Source organism: Rhamphochromis longiceps, linkage group LG9 (genome assembly GCF_057381845.1).
Source record: "Rhamphochromis longiceps isolate RC_006_pf linkage group LG9, R_longiceps_female_GT1.1, whole genome shotgun sequence".
Taxonomy (NCBI): Eukaryota; Metazoa; Chordata; class Actinopteri; order Cichliformes; family Cichlidae; genus Rhamphochromis; species Rhamphochromis longiceps.
The window spans coordinates 2,249,059-2,262,363 of record NC_140565.1 but is presented as its reverse complement, the minus strand read 5'-3'; positions in this window follow the sequence as shown (position 1 = coordinate 2,262,363).

Genomic DNA, 13,305 nt, shown 5'->3' with positions numbered 1-13,305 from the left:
TCGCTGCAATTTCCAGTGTGTGGGGATCATTGGTCACCAACTGCATCACGTGCTACAACCCTGGTCTACATATCACCGTTGATGAACAGCTTTTCCCATCAAAGACTCGGTGCTGTTTCCTGCAGTATATTGCAAGTAAACCTGACAAGTTTGGGATCAAGTTTTGGGTGGCTTGCGACCTAAAATCCAAGTACATTTGCAATGTCTTCCCATATCTTGGCAAGGACCCCAATCGTCCCACTGGGGAGAGACTTTCTGAAAATGTAGTAATGAGGCTGATGGAACCATTCCTAGACAAGGGCAGAAATGTTACCACGGACAATTTTTTCACATCGCTTTCACTCGCGCAAAAACTTCTTAGACTGAAAACCACCATCCTCGGCACAGTCAACAAGATTCGCAGGGAAATTCCTCAATCCACTAGTGGATTGGCTAGTCATTCATATGTAAATGTGGTGGAGCTTGCAAGAGAGTTGGCTCACTCTCATGTAGCTGAGAAGAAGGCAAGAAAAGAACAGTTGCTGAAAATGTTGAAATGTACTCACTCACTTTTTATTATTATTTGTAAATATGTGTACAAATGGTTGGTTTTTTGTACTGTTTTTATCAATAAATCTCAGCAACAAAGGAAATACACCCATGTGTGTTGATTTCTCCCTAAGATGGCAAACTGAAACACTCCAAGTTGGTGACTTTTGGAGATTTATTTCCCTGGATGATTGAGAATGCATCAAGATGAAACACAAAAGGAAGTTCACAGCTTTTAGCAGCTCCCCCACCCCCTCATCCACACACCCCCACTCCCCTCCCTCCAGAATTCCCAGCTAACAACCTAATTTACATATGAATGACTAGCCAATTTAGCTTCCACTTGGCTGAAGCTAAAGCCTAGCTAAAAGCCTACCAGCCATTTGGCTGGTGGTGGGTTTTAAAGGTAGAAAGGTAGAAGCCTGGGACTCCTAGTGTTAAAAGTAAGAAGTAGAATCTTGAAATCAATGTGGTATTTTACAGGAAGCCAGTGACACAATGACACCACAACTGCATTTTGGAAGTCTATGGAGAAATTTCTGTGGTAAGCCACACTTGACTCTGAGTTAGCATACCGCCTTCAGCTAGAGCACACTCTGCATGTCACTGCTCTATCCGGCCAGCGCCTACCTGACATTACTCACGTCACCGAGCCCGTCATTCTTACTCTGTCTGGCAACCACACCGAGGAAATTTGTTTTTTTGTGTTCAAGGCCACTCGGACACCGCTCATTCTCGGGCAACCCTGGCTTCGTCAACACAACCCGAGCATTAATTGGCTTACGGGACGCATTACGGGGTGGGGGGAGGAGTGCCATATGACCTGCCTTAAGTCTGCCTCACCGCCTCACACAGCAGCCTCCCCCGCCGAGTCAACCGCGCCCTCCGATTTGTCCGGAGTACCCCTGTTTACCATGATCTCGCTGAAGTGTTTCGCAAGGATCGGGCCCAGTCGTTGCCTCCGCACCGACCTTACGATTGCGCTATCGACCTGCTCCCGGGCGCGCCATTGCCTACAAGCTGTCTCTACAGCATCTCTCTACCGGAGCGGGAGGCTATGGAGTCATACATCACAGAGTCCCTCGCTGCCGGCTTGATCCGCGCGTCCTCATTGCCCGTAGCAGCAGGATTTTTCTTCGTCGAGAAAAAAGACAAGTCTCTCCGCCCGTGCATAGACTACCGTGGATTAAACAACATAACCATCAAGAACAAATATCCACTCCCACTTCTCACCTCTGCTTTTGAGCTGCTCGAGGGGGCGACCGTTTTCAGCAAATTAGACTTGAGGAATGCATATCACTTGGTTCGGATCCGAGAGGGCGATGAGTGGAAGACAGCTTTCAATACTCACCTTGGACACTTTGAATACTTAGTTATGCCGTTCGGCCTCTCTAATGCTCCTGCAGTTTTTCAAGCACTTGTCAATGATGTTTTGAGGGATTTCATCAACAGGTTCGTCTTCATCTACCTCGACGACATCCTGATCTTCTCCAAATCTCTATCTGAGCATGAAACCCACGTCAGACAGGTCCTGCAACGCCTGCTGGAGAATCGGTTGTTCGTAAAAGGTGAGAAATGTGACTTCCACATGTCCACAGTTGCCTTCTTAGGCTACGTCATCGAGCAGGGAGACCTACGCCCTGACCCAGCTAAGGTAAAAGCTGTAATAGATTGGCCTGAACCCCCCAACCGACGGCAGCTGCAGCGGTTCCTCGGCTTCGCTAACTTCTATAGGAGATTCATCCGGGACTATAGCAAGGTAGCCCTGCCTTTAACACAATTAACCTCTCCCAAGGTTCCTTTCCAGTGGAACGATGCTGCCCAATCAGCCTTCCTGGAGCTGAAAAAGCGATTCGCCTTGGCACCCATTCTGGTCCAGCTCGATCTAACCCTGCAGTTTGTGGTGGAGGTGGACGCATCCGACACGGGAGTAGGAGCGGTCCTCTCACAACAGAGGGATGGTAAGCTTCACCCGTGTGCCTTTTTCTCCCATCGTCTCACCCCCGCAGAACGCAACTACGACGTCGGTGATTGGGAACTTCTTGCCATCAAGCTCACCTTGGAGGAGTGGAGGCACTGGCTGGAGGGCACTGCTCAACCGTTCATCGTTTGGGCAGACCATAGGAATCTAGCATATCTGCAATCCGCAAAGAGGCTTAACGCCAGACAAGCAAGGTGGGCTCTGTTTTTTACGCGATTTGACTTTTCAATCACTTACAGGCCAGGATCTCACAATGTCAAGCCGGACGCCCTGTCCCGACAGTTCTCCACCTCAGAAGACCCGGCGGACCCTGCTCCCATCCTCCTGGCCACCTGTGTGGTGGGGGCCGTCTCCTGGGAAATCGAGTCTGCCATTCGCGAGGCTCAGAGAGCTGAACTGGATCCAGGAGGCAGCCCCGGCGCCTGTTCGTTCCCCAACCTGTCAGGTCTCAGGTATTACAGTGGGCACACACACCCAGGAATACACCGCACCATTACTTTCCTGCAGCGCTACTTTTGGTGGCCCACCCTGAGCGGGGATGCCAAAGAATTCGTCTCCGCTTGTACAATCTGCGCTCGAAACAAGACCCCAAACCAGCCACCCTCAGGTTCGCTTCATCCCTTACCCACGCCCACCAGGCCGTGGTCCCATGTTTCTCTGGATTTTGTGACCGGCCTCCCACCATCTGCAGGTAATACGGTCATACTCACGATCGTCGACCGCTTCTCTAAGGCGGCTCACTTTGTTGCTCTGCCCAAGCTGCCTACAGCATTGGAGACTGCTCGCCTACTCACCAACCATGTCTTTCGCCTGCACGGCATTCCAGATGACATCGTGTCTGACCGAGGTCCTCAATTCACATCCCGAGTGTGGAAAGAGCTCTGCAGCTCATTGGGATCTAAGGTCAGTCTGTCCTCTGGATATCATCCACAGAGCAATGGCCAGTCTGAACGGGCGAACCAGGAGTTGGAGGCGGCCCTGCGCTGCGTCGCCTCTTCCAACCAGGCCATCTGGAGCGAGGAACTGCCCTGGATCGAATACGCCCACAACAGCATGACCTCCTCTGCCACGGGCCGGTCACCTTTCGAAGCTTATCTGGGATTCCAGCCACCTCTTTTTCCCTCCATCGAAGGCAAACACTCTGTGCCATCAGTCCAGGCGCATCTGCGTAGGTGTCGTCGGGTGTGGAAGGCCACCCGGGCTGCGTTGTTACGCACCAAGGACCGTAATAAATGCTTTGCTGACCGCCACCGGTTCTCCGCTCCTGCCTATGCTGTTGGACAGAAGGTATGGCTTTCCACACGCTTCGTTCCCGTCTGGGCGGAATCCAAGAAGCTCTCTCCCACCTTTATCGGCCCGTTCGAGATCTCTGCTTTGGTTAACCCTATGTCTGTTAAGCTCAAGCTGCCTCGCAACATGAAAATACACGACGTCTTCCATGTGTCTCAGGTTAAACCTCTCCAGTCCAGTCCTCTGTGCCCGCCTTCCGGGCCCCCTCCTCCCCCCCGGCTCGTGGACGGTCTGCCGGCCTACTCTATCACCCGTATCATGGATTCTCGGCGGCGGGGGTGTGGCTTCCAGTACCTGGTGGATTGGGAGGGCTACGGCTTGGAGGAACAGTCCTGGGTCCCTCGGGCGGCCGTCCTGGACAGGCGCATGCTGCGGGAGTTCCATCGTCTGCATCCGGGTAAGCCTGGTGGGTCGCCAGGGGGCTCCCGTTGAGGGGGGGGGGGGGGGGGGGGTACTGTCATGGTCCCTGTGCCTCACCAGCTGATCCTGTATTAGGCAACATGTTTTTTCTCTCCTTCTCTCTCTCTCTCTTCTGCCGGGGCGGTGCTCATTATGGGCTCCCGCCCCTGGCCCACCCACCTGCTGCCTATCGGGATGATCACAAGGCCGATTTAAGACAGCAGCACTGTGTCACTCGTCGCTGGATCATTGAGCTATCAGCGTCAGTCGCTCAGTAGTTTGAGAATGGGAATCTGTGAGTTCTTTCCGTCTGTTCGCCTCTAACTAAAGTTTCTGTGTACAGACCTTTCCCTGCCTGCCTGTCATCCTGTGGACGAGTGAGTGGATTTGTGTTTCCCCAGTGTGGGGAGTGAAGAGAGAGAGCCTTTGGAGTGCGTCTGATTCCCGTCTTTCCCCTCACATACCCCGGAACCCTGGACCCCCCTCCCCTCCCTCCAGCACATTGTAAATAGCATCACCTGGTGCCGTTGTGTCAATAAACTAATTGTTAACTCTGTAAAGATTCCCGGTCTGCGCCTGAGTCCGTTAACTAAAACGTGACACCTTTGGCACAAGGAATGAGACAAAAACCACAAGTCACCAATATCCCTAGAAATGATGCAACAGACAGCATTACAGACATCACCAACCCTTTCCACTCTCCTAACACAGAGGTCATCCAGCTCTCCAGCGGGTTGTTAATTCCTGAGTGTTCATGCATGGTTTTTGACAGAGTTTTCAGCCCTTCCAGAGCTCGAGTTACTGAGCCATCTGGAGCAGTGTTGTTAGGGATGAAGGTACAGCATAGGTCACCAAACATGGCGCATGCGCCCCCTTTTTCCGCCAGCAACATGTCAAGGGCCATTCGATTTTTCACTCCCATCAGCGAGGTCGGACCCAACTGTTCCACAAACCCCTCCATGCCGTCTCTGGTTAGGTTAGAGAGTCTCAGCAAATTATAGTGGACATAATTTATACGATCAACATTCTTGTTGGGAGTTACCCATAGGAATATACTTTCAAATCCTGAAGCAACTTGGTCTGCTAGTTTATACTCATTTGGAACTCCCCTGGGCACCCCTATGGAGTCAATCCAGGTGGGTGAATTGAATCTAGGGTCGTAAACATGCGTCCCCTGGTTCCCTCTCTTTGCCAAAATGTGTCTCTTACGTCTGGCAGCTAAAGTGCGTGTGATGGTTTCCGATCAGTGTGAGTGGAGCTCCCAACCGTACCATAGCACACGTACCTTCAGTTCCCAGAGGAACCCGGACTAAAAGAGTGCGGTGTCCGCAGTAATAATACAACCCACTTCTAGCCCATGTTCCAATCAGAGTGTTTGGGTCACTTACATTGTTTGTGGTTCTTCCCGTGAGAGTGACACACACGCTTGGATCAATTTCTCCCAATTCGTACTTTGCCTCATCTGTTGAAAACTTAAAACATGTATAGTTGCCTGGTCTTGGCATAAATGGTCCCACTGTTGTCTGCTTTGGGATTGGAGGAAAAAGACCAGACAACAGAGTGCAGTTGCCAGTACTCACTGCACTTTTAGTCAGTCGCAGCATACAGTCGTAGCCCCACTTGTCCTCTGGATACAGTGGTGCAGGCTCTGTAAACAAACGTGGTCTATCAGAAGCACAGGCAACACAATCAGATACATGTTATTCTTTAGCATTTTGAGCCACCCAGTCCATCCATAGATTACTATCACTGAAACCAGTGGCACGCTCAATTAGTTCCTGAGGCTTCATCCTAGTGTAATCCACCGTCAGGACTGGTCTCCCTTTTGGTTCTGGCTCCTCTTGGGCTACAGTCAACGACCCGTTCCCCAATTTCCCCTTTGTCTTGGTTACCGAAGTCATTGTTTTGTCAATTGTGTTTGTGACAAAGTTTGCTATGAACGGCTGAGGCTTTGGATTAACTAAGTTTACTCTAATTACCCCAAATGGATCAGTTCCCGACACGTCCACCCCGATTACCAGATAGAACACACCTCCCGGGCTATTGGTTTGGGACAGAGTGTTCAATGGACCTAGGGAAATTGTGACAGGGTTCTGAAAAGCAGAAAAATCCCTCTGAATGGCTATTCCCTTTAAGCCATCTGGCACATATGGCTGCCACCCTTTTCCTGTCCAACTTACCACATTTTCCCAGGAACACCATTCCCCTGCTGTGTATACTCCCACTGACCGATGGATCCCTGGACTGGAATAAGAACGTGAATGAGCTTGTGGACCCTTTAACGTAGTCCAATTCTATGCCACTATATGTGCTGAGGCACCCATCCCTTTTACCTGACACCTCGCGCTTTGATCTTTCTAACGGTCCTGTTTCAATAAAAAGTCTCTCTGGTAGCGCTGGGCTGCAATGGCATCCGTGTTCAGACAAGTCTCGTGGGGCGGTCTGCAACATATAAACAAGAAAACACACAGCCATAACCAATATTATGTATTGTAAGAAGCATTTTTATCAGTTTCCCTTCATCACGTGTCTCATTGTGTGGTCCTGATCCATGTGTGTGCATTGTGTTGTGTGAATTTTGTACTTCAGCATAAAATTTGTTTTTTTGAATCCTGTCTTCTCTGGTTCTCAATTTGTTACCACTCCTTTCCGCTGTCGTGGCGATCTCCTGCGTTGCTCCACTTCTTGCTTCGGCCTTCCAGGTGGACTACTGGTCGGCCCGTTGCACATGTGAGAGGGTTTATTCTGCCTCTTTTTATTTCCACCTGTGTCGATTGGAGATGGTTTTTCCTCCACCAAGCTGTCGTCTGCTGGGGCGCACTGCGTCCAGTGGAACCAGGTGTCGCCTTTTCCCTTCAGTAGGACTGCTGTAGCCGTCCGGGCAGTCACCTCGTACGGACCGGTCCAGCGGGGCTCTTTCAATTCAATTCAATTCAATTCAATTCAATTTTATTTATATAGCGCCAAATCACAACAAAAGTCGCCTCAAGGCGCTTCATAGATACAGAGAAAAACCCAACAATCATATGACCCCCTATGAGCAAGCACTTGCGTTTAATGACCTTCAGCCACACTGCTTTCGCATCTGGGACCTCTCCGTCTGCCGTGGGTCTTCCAGAGGTAACCTGTTTTGAGAAACTGGACACAAGAGCTTTTAATTCATTCAAATATTCTGCGTGAGACCTGTTACTTTTGGTGGTCTGCTCCACCAGGACTTCTGTCCAGGGTGCCGGAAACTGACTCCCTGTTAGCAGCTCGTAGGGCGTGACACCTGTGGATTGGTTAACAGAACATCTTAGGGTCATCAGAGCAATTGGCAGGGCTGTAACCCAATTGAGCCCCGTCTGTGCACAGATTTTAGCCAATTTGTTTTTCAAATTTGGGTTCATTCTTTCTACTTTCTGTGGGCGATCGTGGCTCAAGAGTTGGGAGTTCGCCTTGTAATCGGAAGGTTGCTGATTCGAGCCCCGGCTTGGGCAGTCTCGGTCGTTGTGTCCTTGGGCAAGACACTTCACCCGTTGCCTACTGGTGGTGGTCAGAGGGCCCGGTGGCGCCAGTGTCCGGCAGCCTCGCCTCTGTCAGTGCGCCCCAGGGTGGCTGTGGCTACAATGTAGCTTGCCATCACCAGTGTGTGAATGTGTGTGTGAATGGGTGGATGACTGGATATGTAAAGCGCTTTGGGGTCCTTAGGGACTAGTAAAGCGCTATATAAATACAGGCCATTTACCATTTACCATTTAGTTTCCCTTGAGATTGAGGGTGATACACTGTCCCAAACTTATGTTGGACCCCCAACATCCTTTCCACCTCTGCTAGGTCTTGGTTCTTAAAATGGGTCCCATTGTCTGATCTAATTCTTTTGGGGAACCCATGCCTAGGTATATAGTCATTGATCAAACACTTAATCACACTTTTAGCATCCTCCCTTTTAGTAGCCCATGCTTCTGGCCAGCCAGTCAGAGCATCCACACACACCAACAAATACCTGACTCCTCCAAGCCCTGCATCAATCATGTCTGTGAAATCAATCACAATCTCTTCCCCTGGCCTCTTGGGCAGGAGGAACTTACCTGCTTCTGGCTTTGCCACTGGCTTTGGATTGTGTGCCCCGCAAATTAGGCACGTTCTGGCTTTCTCCTTTCTCCTATCTTTCAAATGAGGGTGCCACCAGTGACACAGATTTCTCTCCATCTGGGTCACTCCCACATGGCCAACCCATGCACCTCATTTATCTTATGTTTCGCCAGTTTATCTGTCAAAACCAGTCACCCATGGGGTCCTCTCCACAGACCCCCTTTTCTCCGGGCTCCTTGGCTCTGCCACACCCCCTTTTCCTCTGGGGCTGCTTCTTCTTAACCCTCCTCTCGTGTTAGGGTCGGCACCGACCCATTTTAAATTTCAAATGCATAAAAAAATCACATACATTTGTTTATTGTATCAAGGCTTTTTGACTTTGTCAGGAACCTCTATTTCTACAAAATAAAACAAAAAAAAATATTTTTACTAAATTATAAAATGCCCTAGTTGAAATTATGACCTTTGTGTTGTTAGGGTCGGTTTCGACCCAGGTATAATATTATGAGTATAAAGCAATAATTAAAGCCAAAACTGAAATCATAAGTGCACTGTCAGCTAAAACACTTACAGCAAGCGTCTCTCCTAATCATATGAGCTTTAGGGGATTCTTATTTTGCATGTTTTTTGCAGTATACCCACACAAAAACAAAACAAAATAAACATGGGCATGTGAGGTGAATTCACTATTTGAGTGGCCATTTGACTTCCAGAGTGCACATTTACAATTTGCAGCATACAAAAAATGAGAAGAAGATTCACAGTGAGCTAAGTTCAGGATCATATTTTTGGTGAAAATGAAGGAGAGGACACAGAGCAGCATAGCGATTCAGATGGGCAGGTTTCTACGGAGGAAGGCAATGTGGACTATCATCCAGAAGACACAGACACATCTGATCAGAGGTGGAGGTCGCTGGTGCTGAAGCTACTCCTGCTGAAAGATTCAAGTCCAAAAATGGTACAATCTTTTGGAGCTCAGTACCTCATGATGTACATGGCAGGGCAGCTGCTGCAAATGTCATCAAAATGACCCCTGGAATCACAAGGTTTGCTCTGACCAAAGTCAGTGACACCAAGAGATGTTTTAAGATATTTATGCCATTGTCATCAAGAATCAAAGAATCATCATTACTATGATAAACCTTGAAGGGAAAAAAAATCCATGGCGACATGATGAGGAATACCTGGATGCTTTCATTGGTGTTCTTCTTCTTGCTGGAGTGTACAGATGCTGCAATGAGGCCACTGATCGTCTATGGGATGCATCGACAGGCAGAAACATTTTCTGGGTAACAATGTCACTTCACACATTTGATATCATTTTGATTCAAGAGTCCTCAGATTTGACAACAGAGAGACCAGACCGAGGTCTGACAAGCTCGCTCCCATCAGGGATGTCTGGGAGAGATGAGTGCAGCTTCTTCCACTGATGTTCATCCCAGGGCCTAGTGGATGAACGTCTTGTCCACTTTTTGAGGAAAATGCCCCTTCCGGCAATATATACCCAGTAAGCCAGGGAAAAACGGCAGAAAAATCTGGGAAGCCTGTGATGCAAAAACCAACTATGCCTGGAATGTACAGATTTTCACAGTCAAAGCTGTGAGTGGCACCCCTGAGAAGAAACAATGAAAATGTGTGGTCCTCCATATGACCACTGGACTGCAGGATCACAATATCAGCTGTGATATTTTATTTTATTTTTTACCAGATATGACCTCGGACAAGAACTTCACAAAGGAAACTGAGGTGAAGCTGTATCATTGGGAAGTGATAAAAAGCCCACAATTACCCACGGCTATAACCAAAACAAAGGAGGAGTGGACTTTTTCTTTTTTTCAGTTTATATTAAAGGTCTACTGCTGAAAAAAACAAACTTTTTTTGTCTTTTCTTGATGTAAATGTCTATGGGTCGGAATTGACCCGTAACACCATAGATGTCATTTTAGTTATTAATCTTAAAATGAAAAAAATCAATAAAACAGATTTATTTAAGAGATGTGTCCTATACCCCTCAGTAATACTCAGGTAACACAGAAAACTTTTATTTATTAATATGATTCTCTTGAGGTTAATTTTACAATTTTTTTTATTGAAATCGAGGGGTATAGTGACAAAAAAAGACCCAGAGGCCCACGCCAAAAGTATTAAAACCAAGATTTTCATGGATAAGGAAGCCTAACAAGGTAACCAAGAGATGAGAAACAAATTGGATGAGAACTTATTGCTTTTAGCATATTTTATAGCTGATTTAATTCACGGGTCAAAACCGACCCGCTAACATAAGAGATGATAACAGAAAGCTAACACGAGAGGAAGGTTAAGCTTGTCTGGCTTCTTCCAACACATTGGTGCTTGGTTCCTCTTCAGCAGTTACCTGCACCATTTGCCTGTGTCCTTTGTAACCTGCTGGTTGTTTTGCGGCGTCATCCGCTTTCCTATTTCCCTTTGCCACCATTGTGATTTCTTGCGAGTGTCCTTTGCATTTTATGATACTTACCTCGTCTGGGTCGTCCAGAGCCTTTTCCAGTTCCTCCATTTCCTTCTTATGGGGAATGGGAGCATTTGTTGCCGTTCTGAAGCCTGCCCTCTTCCACTGAGCAAGCTCCACGTGAGTTGCCCCAAAAGCATAAGCTGAGTCAGTATAAATGTTCACTCTGAAATTCTCAAAGCTCTAATCAGGGCTATTACTTCTGCTCTCTGGGCTGACTGTTGCCCCTCAACTCTTCCTGCCTGTTTAACCTGATATTGCTTTCCCTTTCTGCAAAACACAGCGTAGCCTGCTTTCAGGCAGCAGCTGTCTTTGAACCAATCCTCAGCTCCAGGAATATGTTCTTCTCTCACTGTTTCTTCAGATTCTGCTTTTTTGGCGCAGTCATGTGGTTCCCCTGACCCCATTAAATCTGCCATATTGATCCCCTCATGTGTAAATGTCAGATTTGGAACATCTAGCACTTTACTCAATCTCTGTTGTGTCAGTGGTGTCATGGTGAATGCTTGTGAGTTGACATACGCCACTACACCGTGTGTGGTGAGTACTTTAAGTGGATGTTCTCTCACTACGTGTGCTGCGTGTTGTGTGCATTTAGGATGCCTTGCTTCTGTTGAGTTCAGTCCACCCCCCCCACTTTTTCTCTGAAACAACACACCGTTTACGATTCCGTGTGTTTCAGAAACATCCAGGTAGAATGGTTCATCATAATTTGGTGTTGCCAGGTCTGTGGCTCTTGACAAATCTTATTTCAGTGAAATGAACGCTGTTTCTGTGGCAGCCATCCAAGGCAATTTAGCCTTAAGGTTTCTAACACCCACCTTTTTGATCAGATCCCGTAGGGGAGCCGTGTTCCCTGCATAGTTGGGAATGAACTATCGACTGTAGCCTGTCAGGCCAAGAAAAGAAAGGAGTTCCTTTACAGTGCCTGGTTTAGGGTGTGTCAGAATTTGGTCTCTGCGTATGTTCATTAAACCCCCTGATCTGTGTGCAATTACACGACCCAGAAATGTTACTTCTGGTTGGACCAACTGCAGTTTTTCTTTACTGACCTTAAAGCCACATTCTGCCAGTCTGTTCAACCCATCAAACGTTGCTGCGGTGCAGGCTGCTGCTGACGGAGCTGCAATCAATAGGTCATCAACATACTGTATCAGTGTGCATCCCTCAGGCAGTTGACATGGTGACAGGGCCTCTTTCAGCACCTGATTAAAAATGCCTGGAGACAGTGCAAAGCCTTGTGGCAAGCACGTGTATCTGTACTTCCTACCTCTGTATGTGAATGAAAAAATGTCTCTGAGTGACTCATGGAGGGGAAGACAAAAGAATGCGTTTGCTAGATCAATACAGGTGAACCACTTTTGGTCCCATGTGATAGCAGTTAGAGCTGTGTACGGGTTTGGTACACGCACAGTGTCGGTACGCAACATGGCATTAATGGCTCTTAAGTCATGTGCCATTCGGTACTTTCCTGTCCCATGCTTTTCCACTGGCAAAATTGGTGTGTTCCAAAATGATTGAGAGAGCTCAAGCACTCCTAGCCTTCAGCAGCCCATCAATTGTTTCTGCAATTCCTTCCTCTGCTTCCGGTTTATGTCTGTACTGTGGTCTGTTAATTGGCGCTTCTGTCTTGAGCTGGAACAGCACAGGCGAACAGCTAGCTAGGCCTACATCCATAGGTCCTGTAGACCACAAAGTGTCAGGCATTTTTGAGAGTTCAGCGACTGCATCAGGATGATCAGTTCTTTCCCTGCCATGGGTTCTGGAAATTTCTTGATGTTCTAAAATCACTGCGTTGTTAGACAGACAGGTGATACGGTATGTTTTGCACTTTGGTGCGTACCACACGTTTGGGATTTGGGTGCCCTGCCACCAAGCGTTATCCAGCGCTCGCTTGACCATTGATCCCACTTCCTTCGCCTGATGACCGTCATGAACCGCCAATGTTATGTGCGGGGCCGAATCAGAGCCCATGTTCTAAGCCGGCAATTGTTCATCCATTAATTTGACCGCCGCAGCTACGCCTTCCGGCCCAACATATATATTATGTGAACCCATATTCCAAGTCTGACCTTCAAGCTCAGACTCGAACTGTTCCCGGTATACGTCATCATCTTCTCTATCATAAAACAGAGTGACGTGGTAGGGATCACGAGGCGGGGAATACACAGCGAGACTCATAATCCAGGGTCTCCACAGTTGATATTGTCTCAGAATGCCGTCTTCTATCAGCCACCCCCAGTAAATGTCAGCGGTGGCTGGCTCACAGTCTTGAACCAAATATTGGTTCTTTGAGGTTGCTCCCAGGCACGCAAGCTGTGTTCCTCCTGGTAGAGTCACAGTTAGTCCATCTGCAGAACACATAATAGCAGCTCCCAGTTTAATGAGCAGGTTCCTGCCCATCAGATTCACAGGCACTTGTGGAGAGATCAAGTATCTGTGCTTCAAAGTCTGTTTTCCCAGCTTGGTCAGAGCCGGGTGTGAAAGTGGCAGAGTCATTGGAATCCCAGGAAAACCCACCACACTCACCGTGTGGTCAGAGAGT